The sequence below is a fragment of the Meleagris gallopavo genome, chromosome 8 (assembly GCF_000146605.3).
Source record: "Meleagris gallopavo isolate NT-WF06-2002-E0010 breed Aviagen turkey brand Nicholas breeding stock chromosome 8, Turkey_5.1, whole genome shotgun sequence".
Taxonomy (NCBI): Eukaryota; Metazoa; Chordata; class Aves; order Galliformes; family Phasianidae; genus Meleagris; species Meleagris gallopavo.
In genome coordinates this window covers 20,742,884-20,761,655 of record NC_015018.2, presented here as the reverse complement: position 1 = coordinate 20,761,655, position 18,772 = coordinate 20,742,884, and the positions used below count along the sequence as shown (strand labels likewise).

The window sequence follows — 18,772 nt, the reverse complement described above, 5'->3', positions numbered from 1 at the left end:
CTATAACATTATACTTAACCTGAGCTGATTTTTCTTCTTGCTCAGAAGAAAAAATTTCCCTCAGAAATTCCCTCAGCTTTTTATTATACTGAATCATAGCTAAAAAGTTCCTCCTGTACTTCCACATTTTAATCATTATCACTCATTTGTGCAACATCCTATGGCTTTTGAAATACACAGATTTTCTTAGCTTGTCTTCACATATTTCCCTCGATTATCTATTTCTGCTCATAGTTTTTCCTCTCCCTTCTTTCTTATTATGCCTTTTCTTTTCAAGCCACCCACAAACTATCTCAGAATCTCAAAATAAGAAACTGAGTTTGCTGAATCAGCATGCAGCTTGAGAAATATCACAGAAAAATATTTTGCTGCTAGAGCAAAGAAGGAAAATATTCTTTGCTCAAATGTCCAAAATACTCTCCTTAGCCTCCTTGTAACATGAGTACAGATACATGCAATCATTGTATCTGTACAACAAGGTCTATTGAAGCACACCTTGATTAAATACCTTTTGAGTTAACTCTCTCTGGTATCTCTAGAAGATTGGACTGAACTGTGACAGCTTATTCCTGTACCTTTATGTACTTTGTGTACTGCACACCGGGTATGCCAGGAGAGCTTTACTCATCACCGTGGCACAAGGACTTTTTTTTTTTTTCCTTTGAAAATACCTGTATTTAAAGTAGAATTTGAATGTCCAAGTTGGATCAGAAAGGCCAATCATTTTGTCACTGTGGGCCTATCTCCATTAGGAAACTGTGAGACCAGTCTAGGATTTCAGTGACTGCAGAACAGAAGAATGTTACTGCATTCTGTTGAAGAAAGCATCCTCCAATCACATGCTTACTTCCACAATCTGTTCTGCTATGATAGGGAAGAAGTTTATGTCCCTCAGCTTCGTGAACTGCCATACAAGAATGTCACAGGTTATAAATGAGGAAATCTTGGTTTAAAGATCAGAGTGAAAAATAATTCCATTTGTTATCTGTTTTTGAATGGCTTTAAGCTAAGAAGCCAATTGCAACAGCAAAGCTTTGTCATCACGTATACAACTGTCATAGTTTTTTATAAGATATTAATTACTCTGCAGTTATGCAAAATAGAGAGAATTAACATGTATATATTGCTATTTAGGTAAAGTATGTTCTAGATTTTTGTACAATGATACAATTGCTGCATCCTTTCTCCAATGCCTTCTAAAAAATACTGGTAGACAGACTTGTTGGGTTGAGGCACAGCACAAATCCCTGTACTTTTACAAGCTCACAAAACTGGTGGTGGTAATTGCAGATAGCGAGGACAGCACAAAAGAGGTAGTTTAAAAATTCTGTTAAGATAGCTGAGTTCACACACTGATCTGTCAAAAATGAATCCATGAGAGTCGGAGGAAAAAAAAAAAAGAAACAAGCAAAAAAACAACCCCCCAAACAGACTTTTCTCTACTTTAAAGAATTTTGGGAAAAAAAACCCAAACAACACACACACAAAAATCTTCTCATTTTAGATTTTAGATTATTGATGCCAACATGTGACCAGACATTACCTATTGCTGCTTGCATGGCAAGAAGCTTTTCTCAGAGGTTACTGGGTTTTGCTCAAGTTTAATTTGAGTAAATCTGTCTGGCAGAGGGGGAAAAAATAAGAACAATAATTTAAAAAAGAAGTAAGAATCTTGTGGCTGAATTGAAAATAACAAATAAATATATATATATTTAATTGGAATGTCAAAATCTTACATTAGAATAGCAGAATAACACTAAAAAACAAAGATAAATGCCATACCTGCTTCTGTCCAAAGAGCTCCAACTGTGTAAAAATTATAAAGTGAAATAAACCTATCCCTGGTGAAAAACACCAGAAAAAAGGCAATTCTGTAGAGTGTCACAGTAGGTAAGGATGTAAACAGAAGTTAACCTGTCTGATGGGAAGTGCTGGTGGTGCTCTGCTAGAATGGAATTTGATGCTCTAACAGCTAATCCCTGTTCTGAGTGACTCGCGTGTAACTAATATTCTGAGTCATTGTCTATCAGTGACTTGTGAAGTTTTTTTTTAAAGCTTTATCAATCTAGTTTTTGCCATGAAGAAAAAAAATTATCAGCTGATAAAATTGTTTTGGGGACATTCTATTTGTTACAAGTGCTATCTTGCAAAAAACAGTGAGAGAAAGCAGATGCATTGTTGACAGATGGTTTTGTGGTAAGCTGCACTCCTGGACTGTAAAATCTAAAAAAAAAAACAAATTAAAAAAAAAAATCCTTAAATGCTTTCTAGTATTTTATTTTCCTTCTTAGCTGCTTTAAACCAATGTAATTATATTTTCTTTGCCTCTTCCAGGGAAAATTCAATCTTTTATTTACTGGAATGCAGAAAGCTTTACAGAAGTTTCCATAAGGAAATAGTCTGGTGTTTATGCCACTATGCTTTAAGAGACCTAATAGCAAGGAGAGGAGCTAGGAAATTAAGTATTTTTGAATCTGACTTCTTGAAAAGAAAGGAAAAAAAAAGGAAAAAAGAAAATTACCTTAGGATTAACTCTTGCCTACTCTTCCCAACCACATACATATATTTCAAGAAAGATCTGATCCATATGATGTATACAACTAATATCATATTACTTTCTAAGAGGCACTAATTATGTCTCTGAGTATTCCAGCTGTTATATCATGAAAGTGAACCTTGTCCAGCATTCACAGATAGGCATAGGGCTACAGACATGTAGAGATATCAACATTAATTATTATTAATGCTCTTCTTCATGCTCACATGAAGGAGAAATCTATTTTTCAACTGAGTGCGTATAAATTTCAGTTATATACAGCTAATACAGGTTATCCAAGAGACTGTTTACCTGATGTGTAAGATCCTTTCATCACTCTGTAAATTTTTCCCTTAATTCTTCTGTCTGTTAGGTCACAATGCAGTTACTCTGAGGTGGCTGTTTTCACAGCTGACTTCACTTGTTTCCAGCATTTGCTAGAGTATCAGTACCTGAAAGATCTTTTGGGAGCAATGAAAGTAATAGTAAACAGTGACCAAACTAGATTCCTTAAAGCAAAGTTATTAGGATGAAAAGAAAGGAAAAAAGTATTTCTAATTTAGGCAGCAGCAAAACCATAGGTGGTTGATTATAAGATAATGACCCAGGGAGTTATGCTTAGGCACCCAGATTCCCTTAAAGACAAACAAGAAACTCAGTAGACTGGCCCATAAAAACACTTCAGTGAGTGGAGACCAGTTCCAGCAAATAAAACACCACGATCACAGCAATGGGCTTAAACCCCCACCAAATGTACCAGTGTCATATTAAGTACCTCCAAGCAGGTTGGCTCTGTAAATTAGAATTCATTTCTGAGTCAAGCTCTTTATCAACTGGGGCTCACTTTTCCAGAAACTCAGCTCATTGATGATACCTGACTTTTTTCAAAACAACTCACCAATTAGGCTATCTGTTCAAAACCATAAAAAAACATTCTTTTGTTCTCAGCCGCAAATTCAAATCTGTCCTTCCCATTTCCCAAATGTACATCCAAGCCATTGCAGTGTGGGAAAGCTACTTACAGCAATTACAAAAATAAAGCCCAGAATATGTAAGCTTTGGATTAGAATGCTTTAGGAAACCTATTTGCATAGTTTCCAAAAATAGAGCCTCACAATAGACACTTTAAGCACTTCAGTCAGGTTTTTTTTCTGATGTCAGGAAATGGTACATTTAGCTGAGTTAAAATCAATAGTGAATTCCTACAGATTTCAGCTGGGACAGGTTATCACTGCAAAACAGTAATACCAAAGACAAAGAAATGATATACTGTATTTTCCTTTTATAACTGGATTAATTTGTACTTTATTCATATTTTTAAATGTCATTTTTATATCCAGAAGGTCAGCTATCATTCTCGTACCCTTTGAATAAGACAGCTGTGAAGGGGACTGATGAAAAACGCCTGTCACTTTAATGAAGTTTCTATTCTTGATTGGTTTTCTCAAAGAATCTTATTCATACAGAAAACCTTCCAGCCAGGCTTGACTTCTAGCTGTTAGTTCTGCAAGTATAGGAGATATTCATAACCCATAATAACGATGTAAAAGACATCTTTCTAATTAATAATGTTTGACAGTTTTATTAATCTTTTTGCCATTTATTATGCCCTTATATTAGGCACCTACTTCTCATACTACTGTCTTTGGACTTGCTAATTTCTTTTTACTATTTGCAAAAACTGAAACTGTAATAGTCCTTCCCCAGAAATTTAACATTGACAATGCTGTAAACAGCGAGGAGGACTTACTGCAAATTTAGGACAATTCCATAACGACTAGAACAGTGAATTATGGAAAAAAGAAAGGAAAGTGGTGATTTCAAAGAAAGTCATACAGAATTCAATTGGTGAAGTTGGCTGAAGTCTTTTTTGGGAAAGGAAAAAAATGTGATTAGAAGAGATTATCTACAATTAATCTATATTCTCATTTTCAAAAATAGTTGACTGACGTGATATGTTGATAAAGTCACAAATGGTTGAGTTAAAGAAATTAAAGAGACTTTAAACCCATTTTCAGATGACATGCAATAAAAAGCAGCATGACTGCTGCTCATTGATTTTATTGCAAAGTGAAATGGCTTCATTCAAACTTTAGACAAACTTGTACAAACTTCCATTGAATTAATGTGGAAATTATGCACTTCCTTGCTGAATCTTTGCTGAACAACATACCAATAATTCCTTGCAAAAGGAGCAAGAAATTTATCAAGGACAACACTTATACCACAGGCAATATTCTAAATTCCTATTGAAAAAAAAAGGTGATGTGTACACTGCACAGTGAAAAGTTGCATAATGACTTCAGAACTAAGTCTCAGCAGCTCACTTTTTTTACTGGAAGCTGCATGCTACCACAGTGCCAGGCTGGCTACAGTCATACGGTTTCTTTGAACTTCCATGACATGTAGACTCTGAAATCTCAAAGATAGCCTGTGTATACAACAGCTTTGATCTTCTTTCTGCAGGTGGGTATATAAATGACCAGTGTGAGCTAAAGATTTTGCAGTGTTAACTGGGGCTGGAAATGTCAGAGAACACTATCCTACAGGACTTCTAGAGTTCTCTCCATCTGATGATTCTTGTGCAGTCTTGGACTGCAACACAAAGATCTTCCCGTTTAGGCTCCGATCTCCAAACACCAAAACACAGACATCAGATATTCCCCATGTAAGTGTACCATATGTTTTGAACTGGACAGATCTGTCTGAATCTGAAGTGATAGCAGAGATATAAAATTAATAGACACTGCTGCAAGAAAACAGCTGTTAGCTTTAGTTAGAATTAAACTGAGAGCTGAAACTAGTAAGAACTAAAACTTTCATAAGTAAAACTAACTGTGCCAGTATTACAGCTAAGCAAATTTGAAAATAAATCATTCAAGTAGCATTACAGAACCCAAATCTGTGTTCCAACACACATAAACTTAAGCATTATCAAATAATAAACTGAATTCATAAAGTGAATATTTATTTAATTTTAAAACATTTTAATATGATGCACTGAAAAATTTCAGCAATTCCTTCAAGAGGCAATATGAAAACTACATTTTAATTGGCATAGTTCCTGCATTTTACCAAGGGCATAAACCAAATCACAACAAATGAAAAAAAATTAATGTCCTCCTGTAAAAAACATCGAAATGAGGAACAAAATTAAGAGAAAATAAACTGCTTAAAACCACACTGTTCTGCATAATAGTATAGAAACATACATTACAAAAAGCATCACGAAGAAACATTTTTTTTCCTCAAATTTGATCTTATCTAACATATTGGAACACTTTCAAAGAAAAATATATCCAATGTATTCATTTAAACTCAGTATAGGCAAAATAATTTACATTTTATAGCTGGAATATTTTTAACTTCACAATATACAATTAGAAATGATGAAAAAATGAGGTATCCATGAGTAGCAAACAGAACATTATGACTAATAGGTTCCACATCCAAGAATTTTTAGAACTAAAATTAACCAGAAATATACATATTTCAAATATGCATAAACAAAGATTTCCGCCTAAAAACAATAAAAATTGTCAATCAGAACATAATGCCTCTTAAACCCCTGGAGGAATCAATTTGACATTGCAAGGCAACTCCAGTTAAAGCTCCTTAATTTACAGGGCTTTTCATTGAAAATTTGGGAAATGTTGATTTGTTAAAGGTTTGAATTTTCAGAGCTAGGAATCTGTTCTACAACATTACAATCTATTTTTATTTTGAAGAATCAATCGGAACAATTGACAAAATAATTTTACCAATATCTGAAGATAGCTGGGAGATTCTTTGAAACAATGAAAGATGATAATTATGTGGTAAATGTCACACAGGGCAGTAGAAGCAAGTCAAAACAAACTTCACCCATCACTGAATTAATTAGAAAAAAAAAAGTGAACAAAAGTCCTATGAATCGTTCCAGCAACCTCTGTGCAGTACAGTTCAGAAGGTTGTGTGTGTTTCAGCAGCATACGTACTTGTCACCCTCATTACAAGTCTCCCTATAAGGATATGACCTTTATTTAAGGTTACTATGCTTGTGTTCCTAATTAGAGAAATTCACATTTTCTTTAACAATACATGTAATGTGAGCTTTTAGCATTCTAGACGTTGTTCTAAGCAAAGAGAAAAATTTGGTAATAGTGCCTGAACTCTGATGATAGGTCACAGTATCCCTAATCTTACAAGTCAAAGTCTACAAGAGTGATTTTTTCAAAGCAAAATTCACCATGAGTAAATAAACAAGGAGCAAATCTCCACTGCCCTGCAAGATTTAAGAATAATTTACTTCTGTGCAAAGTCAGTCTAATGTTCCATCAAAAGACAAGTTTTAATATTCCAGAACAGGCAACAGTGACTTCAGATTGTGCCTAACAATAGAGACTTGGGTTGGAACTATGGTACTGTATTTAAAATATACATAAATGGCACACAGTTTTAAAAAATAGCATAATCATGATGACTCTGTGCTGCTTTACTCAGTGTGCTTAGCTTGCTGGGGACAATATGTTATAATGATGTCTTCTTTTTGAGATACAAATGACAGTCAAGCTGCTGCTACACAGCCTTCCACTGTGGCTCATCCAGAATTACTCAGTTAGCCATACATTGCCAAGAAGCTTTCAACTCTCCACCAGAAAGACCAATGTAGAACTTACATAACTAAAATAAAATGCAATTGAATAGAAACCATAAGAACCCCTCAATGTAAAAAAAACAAACAAAAAAGCCATACCACGAAAAACAAAGAACCAGGACATCTTCTATATTACTCCACACTGAGGCTTTATGCACATTTTCTTAACTTAATTTCAAGACCTGTAATATCCTCAACAATTCAAGCTTTATTTGAAACCACACCTTGCTCTACCAACTGTAGCAAGCTTTTTCTGTAAGGCCATAAAGTTTGCTTCTACAGTAAACAGAAGTTACTGAATTTTCTCACCTGCTTTGACAGGCATTTGCCAGCCTACCACCCATGTGGTGGGTGCCTAAGAAGGATTTAGGGTAAGGATCCTAGATCTAAATTCCTTATAGGAAAGGAACTCAAATAAAGTAAAGTAATCTCATACTCCTGATCTTTCACTCGGCTCTAACTAATGATTTAACTAGCCTCTAACACAAAGCCGTTTGAGAACTTGTTCTCTATTCTCACCACCAGAGAGAAGAATTTGCCAGAACTGTTACACATCCAACACATCTGGGTGAAACTTCAGTCAAAGAAGGATACAATCTCTTAGCTCAGTTCTCCATTTATTTTCTGCTGCCGAAACAATGCAAATGATACTGAATCAATCTTGATCTTTCGGGGGGGCTGTTTTCTTCTAGGAATGTTTCCAGGAATGGGGAGAAAAGTAATCACTGAAGAGATTCTGTTAAACTAATGAGAGATGGATGGAAAGTTAATGGTCATTCCTGTACCTTCCAGATTACCTGTCACCCTGTATTTTGGAACGCAGTGGCCAGAGGCTCCATCCAGTATCTCACCTTCCTTTTTCATTTTCACTGATTCAGTAAAATGTGATCTGGGAAGAAAACATGAATGAACTGTTACCTCCCTCCAGCACTTTTTTTCTTCCTTGGCAGGCCCAGCAAACAAATTAGAATGTATTACTGATTTTCTCTCAAAAATGCCCCCCAAGAGAAAGTCAAATGAGATTAAAAATTATTTGAAATTAATTATAACATTAATGAATAATCAAAATACAACTCTATACAAAATATTATCATTTTACTATTACTATTCATATGATGTAGTAATTGGTGCTTTCATTTAGATAGTTAAGCGTATGTAGGATGAGATATAAGCCTGAAAATAGCAAAGGGTACCATAATTATGCTTGTAAATCAATGTTGTACACAATGCTTGATCTGAGTGATTTATCCTCTTTGTGTTTCCCCATATTAACCATTTACAATCACTAATGCTACTTTCCTTCCTTATTTTGTTTTGTCTTAGATAAATGTAAGTTTTCAATATGAAAACATTTTTGCAGAAATTACAGTATTGCATTCATTAGAAATGTTTTATCTTGCAAAATAAAAACAAAATATATTTATTTGCATTTTCCTTGTGGAAAAGCAAGTGTTCACCAATTTCTATAATACAGAAAACTCAGATTTCTCCTCTGAGTTAAATACGTCATTGCTATGTCTACCTTAGAAAATCTTTCTCTAAGTCCTTAAGTAATCTGCCTGTAGACATGGTGCCAAACGAAGACAGGTGGAGAAAAATATTTAGCTATCATCCATCAGTCCTGTGGGCCAACTAAAGCAAAACACCCTGAAATCTTCACTGAAATAAAGATAATAAGGTCAATTGAATCAAATTTGGCTTACAATGAAGTATAACAAACTTCAAAAAAATAGAAACAGGTCTCAGGAACCCAAATGTGCCTGTCTTTGTAGGAATCTAACTTAAGAAAACAGCATAAAACCTTATGATAAAGAAAAATGACATTCATTTTAAAATTTATTCTAGTCATTCACTCATTCTCTTGAGTTTCACTCTCACATTCTCTCATATCCATACTCATAAGAACCATAATGGGTGTGTATTTGTGGTCTGGCCAAGATCCCTTAAATGCAGGACAAATGGTTGTTGATATTAAGACTTTGCTACATCTCTGTGGTTTCTCCTGATTTTTGAGAATGATGTTTTTGTTTGTTTGTTTGTTTGTTTTTTTGAGTAGCATTTAAATCTTTTTACAAGTCAAATAGCTACATTACATTCTTTGGCCTCAGTATCTTGAGGATTTCAATCATCTATCCTTTTGAGGCCACACTATGGTCTACTCTTATTGTATCCTCATTTTAGTTATCTTTCTGAGTAGTCTGTCTTCTTCCTGGGTTAACAAGAAGGATGGATCCATGCACTGGGCTGCAATCATGTGTCTATTTTTGCTGTTATCAGAGATTTCTCAGTGACAGTTTATCCCCGGTATGACATTACTGAAGCAGAAGCCTTCTAGTCTTGTTGCAAAAAATGAATTCCTTGATGTTTACTGGTTTTAATGCTATCAGTCAGCTTATTTATTTTATTGACCTAGGCTATTTTTTTTTAACCTTTCTGTTGTTTCTTGTGGTCCTCATATTTCCATTCCCATTAAATGCTTAAATCTGAATATTTTTGTTACAAATCTCTACACTTAACTGCTCTAAGCTGGTGCTGATAATATTCAAAACTGTGAATATAATTTTATGTAAATTTCAAAAACAGGTATTTAGACCAAAAAAAAAAAAAAAAAAGACTAATCATCATCTTAATAGACATCTTCAAAGCACAGCAGTAGCCTTTCTCCAAGCGCACATGAAAACCCAAACCTGACTGCCTTTAGAATCAGAAAGCTAAAAATATGCATTTTTTTTTACTCAACCCCATACACTTACATTAAACATCACATGGTTCCCTCATGCCACTTTGAGAATGTGAAATGAATGAATAAACTATTGAAAAGGCTCAGCACAGCACAGGACAAAATATTCTGCTGTGTATAAAATTCAAACTTTAATTAACTGATAAAAGAGAACCATTCTCCAAAGAAAATCCAAATCAAGTTACTTAAAGATATGATTAATCTATTTATTGACTTTAAAAACAAAAATCAAAACTAGACATCTGGCTAATACTGTGGATGAAACTTCACTGATTTCACTGGTTTTAGTGGGACTGAATAATTTCAAAATTCAGCAGAATCTGCAACTCTACCACTTAATATCTTGACATTGCTCCCTTTATACAGTACAACTTAAAATCCAAACTTTGCCCCATTTATAGCTGTGTCCAGGGCCAAGCTAAAGGAACACCACAAGAATGAATATTTTTATAGTAGCAATTATAGGCTTCTCCAAATAGGTTTAATGTTGTATACTAGAGATGTTAAATTTATGCTAGCTACATACATTGTCCATATATATGTTTGATTGATTTTACAAGAAAAAAAAGATAGCATATCAAGTGAAAAATTATTTTTGAATCTAAGAAAATATTAGTCAATACTCGTGTTTTTCTTGTTCACTATTACCAAACATAGCAAATTAAATGGAAAACAGTACTCCTCACATTTCATGCAAGTTTAGATTTGCTCAGAGGAGGAGATGCCTATCTTGTGCAAAGAAAATCTGATGAATTAAACAACCAAACAATATTATATGCTTCATGTGGTCCTACTTCAAGTTTCACTTTGCAAGGATACTTGGGGAGAAAGAGAATGAGAGAACTGTGGTTTCTCTTAATTTCCTGTTGCTGCAAGGTCCAATACACAGTGCTGTGCCTGGCAGAGATTTCTGCAGGGTGCTCATTCTTTGTTTCTTATGTTTTTATGTAATTGCCAAGGATGCCTATGGCTCAGGTTCTTGACCTTGCGTATGAACCTAAATAAATATATGGATCTCACAAGTCTATGACTTTGCACTCTGCTGAGAGCCTTGATGAAATGCATAATTTAGCATTATTCTGTCTGTGTGCATTTGTTTACATTCTGCAGTATTGCAATCTAATTTAGTTCTGAAGATCCGTACATGTTAGAGAATATAGGATATCATAAAGAGTATTATTTATACAATGCCTCCATGTTGGCTATGTTGGCCTACATCTACTGAGGTAAATGAGAAATCTATGAGACATTAATGAGAATGCAGTGAGAAGGTAGTGTCTCATGTTGTTTCTTATGATGAGACTATTGAAAATATGCTCCCCCAAAGCTTCTTATGCTCCTTCAGACAAGCAGAAAACCCAAACATGTGATATTTCCTGAGCAAACTACATAATTTTTCTTTCAATATATTTCAAATTAGATACACAGATGTTTCTAGTCTTCAAATTAAGAAAGAGATCTTGACTAAAGTACAAGTGGGATCTTGACAATTTGCTGTGCAATGTTCAGAGAAGAAACATCCAGCTGCAAAGCATTTTCAATCACAGACAAGAAGATAATTCTATATCCTATGAATCTATCTAACTTGACATAGTAAACATAACTCAGAAATGGATTTTGTAGAAAGAGTTCAGACTAGCTGTTTACACTACCTCTAGGCTATCTCTGTCACCACGAGGAAGTTATTCTGTATTCAAATATGCTGAAGAACTTACCATGGGGAGAAAATGAAACATGCACCAGTCCTGTAATATGGTCAACATTGTGTAGCTGGGTCAGTAGCCCAGACTGCTTTGTCTGTGTTAAATTCAACAAAACAAAGGATCACATGCAGAAGTCTTAATGGTGACACAGTGTTGAAACAGTTATCAGGAATTTGGCATACATTTCCTTCTTTTCATTAGCACTTCATTTTTATTCAGCTATCAGTCTCCCACAAGTGTTACTGACATATTTTCTGGTTCCAAAATTTCATGTTAGCTCAGTACAATAAATCTGTTGCATATATAACAGGTTTATAGACAAGAAAAATCACACCGAGCAAAGCTTTAACACAGTAAATACTGATGTCCAATCACTTTCTGTAGTAATTATTTGCTGTATACAGCAAATACACAGCAATACAATATAATACAAGTGTAAAAAGTTCAGGATAACCAATGGAAATTAAATATCTATTATCAGCTGAGATAATAAAATTTTGTTTCTGGTTAGTTTAATATAGGTCAAAGAAACAAGCTAGAAAAGATAATTAAATGTTGTGGCAGTTTATTAAAAGGAAAAAACAAAATTCAGGCAGCTTGTGGTTTTGAAGTTAGGTATTTCATAATGAGTGTCTTTCTTCTGGGGGCATATGCCCATGAGTATCACCTTAGTATTGCACAGTAAGGCCTAAAGCAATAAATGAAAGGAAAAATCAGTATAGGAAGAGACTGCAGCTAATAAATATTTGATCAGATATACAAATTCACAGAGTTTGATAATGCCCCAAGGAGTTTACCATCATTTATTAACTCCTGCAATGTAAATGTATGCTATTATGTTTCTTCAGAAACAGTAAGCCAATAAAGAGCTATTAATCTTTTCAATCAAATATATACATCTGAAATACTATAGTAAATACAGGGAGGTGCTCTGCAGATCTGGAGTTGTTCATGTTCTTTTGAAGAACAACAGTTTTAATATGGCAACAAAAACGCTTTTCAAAATGAAATTATTTTACAAAAAAATCTGTCCTATAGTAGAAAATATCAGCTGTCTGAATCGCCTTCTGGACACTTATCTTGATTAGTTAGATATTAAATACTACTTTAGCAGAACACACATAGCAGTAGCATTCATTGAACTCAAGAGTATTTAGAAGAGAAGCATCACTCAGAATTAGATTGTACACTAGCAAACAAATTTTCATAATGATATCTACAACACTCTCGAATACTAAATCCTGTGGCAACAGAAATTTTAAGATTCTACTTGTAATACTATAGTATCATACATAGTGTTCTAGTATATCTTACACCCTGCTGTAAGGTAGCTGTCACACTGAAATCTATGAGCCAGCTAAGAGATAAGAAATCTCTTTGGTCATAAGAGAGCAACTCAGTGTTTGTGACGTGAGACATGGCTTTTCAGATAGACAGTGAAAGAACTATGGGTGTTAGGCAGCAAGGTGAATTTAAAGGAAATTTCTACTATTGTTTATTTGAAGTGGAAGAAAAAGATCTTACTCATTATTTTTAGGGTGGTTTAGAACTTAAGATATTACATATTTCCAAATGGAGCAACTGAGAGAATCTAGGGATGATTAATGTTTAAAAGTTGATGTTTCTTCATATTTTTAAAGGTGTTCGGTAGTCACACGTGGTGATACCTGTTACCAGATCATGTCACATTTTACCCTTGGAGTTACTCCTTTATGGTAACTTTATAAAGATTTTTCTTTTTAGCCAATGTAAAGTCATGATCTTAAATGTATTCCAGTCAGAATAAATTCATCTTAAAATGAAAACAGCACATAAAAACTTTCTTCATGTTCTCGTTTCTGAAAAATACGCTTTGCTTCCTTTAAACACGATATAGTATGCCTGCAGGAAGCAACACAACAAATACCCAGCTTCTATGAAACTAAAAATGATGTACAAGTCTGGACATTTTACAAATCAGATAACGCAGTGAAATACTAACGGGTATTTTAAGAAAAACTTACATATGAATTGGTGTATGTTACCAGGTTTCCATACATTTCACATTACAATTTTTGCTATTCAAATCTAGCTAACCACGTGGCATTTTTCAGGGAAAAAAGTGATTAACATTTTCTTTTTTTAGTTTTTTAGTTTTTTAGTATTTTAGTTATTTTATAATCTATGAAATTACATGAAAATGGATTTTTTTCCTCCAAATTGCACCTCAACCAAAACAATAAGGATGGGGAGGCATTGGAACAGGCTGCCTAAAGAGGTGATGAGTGCCCTGTCTCTGGAGACATCCAAGGTCAGACTGGACGGGGCTCTGAGTGACTTGACTGAGTTGCAGGTGTCCCTGTGCATTGCAGGGAGTTGGACTAGACAACCTTTAAGGGCACCTTCCAACTCAAATTATTAGATGATTCTGTAAGTATTAGCACAGGGGACACTAAAGCTATTTTGTTTCATTGCAAGGATGGCAAGTATTATCTGGATTAATGTTAACAAAAGCAAATTGCAAATATTTTCAAATATTTCTATTCCTATTAAACTTGCACTAAAATATATGAGCACTAGTGATGATGCTAAATTCTCACAGTGATGGTATCTAATTCTCACAGACTCCTGCAGATATTCATTTTAGTCTGGTTGGAGTGCAGGTAATAGATGATAATTTAGAACTACTTTTCCTCCATTTTAAATACAGTCTTCACATTCTTTTCTGGGATTGACTGTTTTGCAGTCAGATTCCACGCAATCTGTATTTGGCTTCATAAATATGCTGGAGTTCACAATTATTGACCTGCAGATATTAAGGAATCTTTCTTGATTAGTAACCTCAAGTATGAAGAGGAATGATTCAAATTTTGAAATAATATTGTAAGGAGAATCAATTTAAGCTGGTTAATAATATTTGCATTTTATCAGCTTCCTATGAATATTTTACAAATAGAAAACCTACACCTATTTCATTTTTCCCCAAAGTATAAATTACTTAAATACCTTGTCCTATATTGACAATTAATTCCTGAATTTCTCAAAAGCACAGGAAAGATACTGAAGAAACTTTTATAGGCACTTCTGTGAGTAAAGAACTCAGATCATCTGAATGTCAATATTTACTGCTTACTCCTTTTCATCCCTTTATTCCTTTAGAACTAAATTCCTTTAGAACTAAATGTATAGTTCAGCACTTTTTACACAGATTTAAAAAGCAATGTGTTAATTTGAATACCCATGCAAAACCTGGTCTTACATGTTAATATTTAGCAGTACAAGAACTCAATGAATTTCTGTAAAACAAATCATTCTCTGTGCTTATGTGGAAAGTAATAAGTTGAGCCTCTTTTTTTTTCCCCACTAACTTAACATACATACAAGACAAAAATTAAACAGGTGATCGGAGGATACCCAAGAAATGGATTGAGCACGTTTTAAAGGTTAGTAGCAGTCTCAGGGCCTAAAATATTCTTTAAAAGTCACTGTACATGATATGCAATTAGATGGATGAGATTCTGCATAATTTGGCATATGTCAGAGATAAGATTCCCTGTAGAGGGAATCTATCAGAGCTGATTTGACTGCAGAATATAATAGATGCGATCTTTTAGGGCTGTAAAGACAGTAGTACAGTTAAAACAGTTTCAGGTATTTGAAAAAGCCATAAACACTTGGAGAAAAAATGTCCCTAGCAGCCAATCAAATTTAGACAAGAAAAATATAGACCCAAACTCATCTTTGGATGAATCAGCTGAGTCCTGCAAGGTACCTAGAGCCTTGGATCTAGCTTTAAAAAGGACATGCCAAGATAATCCAATACTTCCTCGTGACTGAGCTTTGTTTCAATAACATTTTTCACTGTGGTTTTCTGGAACTCAGAAAAGCAATAGACATTGCATAGAATGAGTAATCACCAACCTACAAAATTCTTTACCTTTTCTAAGAACTGGAATAAAATGTACAATGTGGTTTTAAATTAATAAAAAGTATAGTACGAATATTAAGCTAATTCAATACCATCATTCTCTTATATAGTGGACTGGTAGGTCTTCAGAATAACAATCTCTTTACTGAGGATACTCTGTATGAATCATTGAAATAAGGCCTTGTAGAATTTGATCACAGATATTTCCTGTTTTGTTTCCAAGGAATGTCTTTATATTAGTAACAACATTGCATAACAAAACCTGTGACAGGAGAAATAGGTTAGGGATGATAAAAGCCCACTGACACTGATTACAACCCCTTAGCCATTTTTAATGAGCTTTGGATCAGACTCCGAGGGAGGAAAAGACAGGATGGCATTGATTGCAAATACAGTAGTGACCATGGACTGATTTCAGACTAGATACTGCAGACAACACAAGAACAAATGCAGCTGAAACTCTCAACTCTACTTGAAAAATAATCTAATCTGTAAGATTTACTGTGTAGGCTTGGAAGGTTGGTTGGAAGATACTGACATTTTCAGAAATATACAATACTAATAAAATAGTTACTTGGGTGCAGAACATCAAGTTCAATTTGAAATTAGCTTCCATGTGCTATCTTGTATAGTCTTAATTGCATAAGTAAACAAAACATATAAAACAGGATTTTTTTACAGGTTACTTTCAGACTAGGAGAGTTCATTTTGTGTTGTTTCTTATTCTCAGCATCTGAGCAGGTTGATAATTATTTGAGTTACACTAATAAGTAAAGTTCACTGTCTTTCTCAGCTTACTAATGAGACATGAACAAGCAGTGGAAAGGATTGGCATGAAATGGATACATTGATCTACCCAGTGTGGGTAGTTTAGTTTGGTTAGGTCATCATGGTTGGACGCAATGAAGGTCTTTTCCAACCTGAGAAATTCTATGATTCTATGATAGTGGAAAACAAAGAGTAAACTACAGGATCTGAGGAGCTTTGAAAAATGAACTGACATCTTCGTTGCTGTAACTTTTGCAGTCCTCATTGTCACATTAAAATGGAAGAAGTATCAAGACATAGAAGGTATGTTTGGCCTGAGGGCAAGTGCCATCTGGCATTCACATTTAGAATGAGTGTGAACCAGATAAACAGATTGTTTAAAAAAAAACACGTTATAATGAAAAAAAAGTGATGCATTTCAAGAGAAAGCCTAAGAATGGGAGACTAGATATTTCATTTTTAACAATGTGCACATTCTTTAAAAGGTTAGTGCATGATTTTCAAATATCAGTGCACATCTGTGCATTAGTGCATTGTCTCATAAACCCTAGCCTCTTTCACTCAGTGACTTATCAGTCCTGGGAATCTTCTTTTTCTTCAGAAGTTACTGAACTGATCTGAACTACCAGTAATTGAAATGTCTTTGAAGAAGACGTCTTGATGGAAGAGGATGGACATTTCACATTCTAAATGATTTTTGCCAGTCAGTGAAAACAGAGAGACTTTACTGTTGATAGTGAAATTGGCATGAAGCAGAAGGTTCAAGCTTATGGGTCATGTTTTTTTGAGAAATCACAGAAACAGAGAATGGATCAAGCAGTTGGAAGGACACTAAATAATTGATACTGTGAAGTAAGGAGGCAAACAAAATGCAATCCCAATTTCAGGAGAGCTCTCAATATGTGAGTATATTAGCCTAAGATGAATTTTACGCTGTTTCAACTTGACTGCTTCTGATATCTAAGCTAGTTCACTTACAACTAGTTTGATTATCACTGAACTAGATTTAAATGACAACCCTCATGACTAAACTGAACTGATGTGACAAAAAATGTGAAGACTTTTTCCAGTCACTTGCATGCAAGTCCAATAAGACTCCATAACAACTAAAAGAAATTGGAAATTCTCATTGTAGAAAAGGAATTTGACACTACTAGCATTCCTTGATATGTGACTTGAATGTTAATATAACTGGCTATTATGTATTCAGAACAGTAGACTAGGTAAAAGAGGAATAGATAGGGGAGAGCATTCCACATATTCAACATTCTACATCTATCACATCTATCTCTTTTAGCATTAGTGGTAAATCAGAAGCATAGGTTTTAGATACATCTAAATGGATACGATAATACTTAGGTAGAAATTATTAAATAGTATCAGATCAGAAAATGGCATGATTTCCTTTTAAAAAGCTTGTCAATAATGTGTGCGAATAAGAAAAAGAAACCTATTTTTACATAAGTCAGGGAGACATAAGTAAGTAAATAAAACATTGAAAGTTTTATGTACATAGTAATAAAGAAACATTTAACCTTCTTAAAAAAGGAGAAATATATCCAACTCTACTATTTCTGGCCCTCAAAATCATGGAGGTTGGTGGTTGTCTGGGAAACAGCCATCATAAACTTGCTTTAAAAACACGAGAGGATACAGCTTCTCCCCCATCATCTGACAGAGAAAATACATTGTGTTGGGCAGTGTTAATGAGAGGAAGGAAGTCTGCTTGTTCCATGTTTTCAGGTGCTTGGTTTTTACTAGTGACAACTTTCCTAAGCTGCTGTAAATTATGCATGAAATGGCTACAAGGAAGAAAATCAATGAAAAATGATTCAGTTGGAAGTTCCATGAAATGAGACAGTGTAAGGCCAAAATAATGAGTACAACACAAAACAAACTGCTTTGACTATGGCTTCAACTTTGATGAAAGCACACCCTTTTCAAAGTAAATTGTTTTAATACATGCCACCATATAAAAAAAGTAGAAAAACTATCAACCTATTTCTACAAATAGATACCAACTTGAAGTTTACTGATAAGACATTAGAAAAAACACATGGCTGACAATATAGAAGGAAAACAAGATACATTTAAAAAATCTATTTCAGGAGAATGAAGTCTTTTTCATATTATCTGGAATTTTTAGAGATGAGGTATAATACCAATGAGCACTCATTAAATGCATTTGTTCTGTAATTTGGAAGAAGTTTAACATTATGATTATGTCAACTAAGTAAAATATAGGAACAGATGTTAGGAAACATTTAATTAGAAATGGTACTTTATAATCAAGAAGCCCAAAGTATCCCTGACCAAAGGACTTACAAGAATGTATTAAAGTATTAAAAATCTCTAGTACTAGTGCTACAAGGAAATTTCAGATGCCTAGATTTCCACTAATGTTGCATTAAAATTAAAAATATTTAAAAAAAGATTTTAAAAAAATTAAAATTACTAGAAGGGATGGAAGAAATCTTTCAGA

The 18,772-nt window shown here is 34.1% G+C and overlaps 1 long non-coding RNA gene across 2 annotated transcripts in view; it reads right to left on the bottom strand.

Annotated features, from left to right (window-relative positions):
* Positions 1-651: 651 nt before the first annotated feature.
* LOC116216894 overlaps positions 652-18,772 on the bottom strand; it is an 86,356-nt gene continuing 68,235 nt past the window's right edge. For both annotated transcript variants that reach the window (XR_004160524.1, XR_004160525.1), the window contains 2 exons: positions 8,024-8,061; positions 652-7,916 (listed from right to left, as the gene is read on the bottom strand). This is a non-coding gene — a long non-coding RNA (uncharacterized LOC116216894). The remainder of the gene's footprint in view (positions 7,917-8,023; positions 8,062-18,772) is intronic.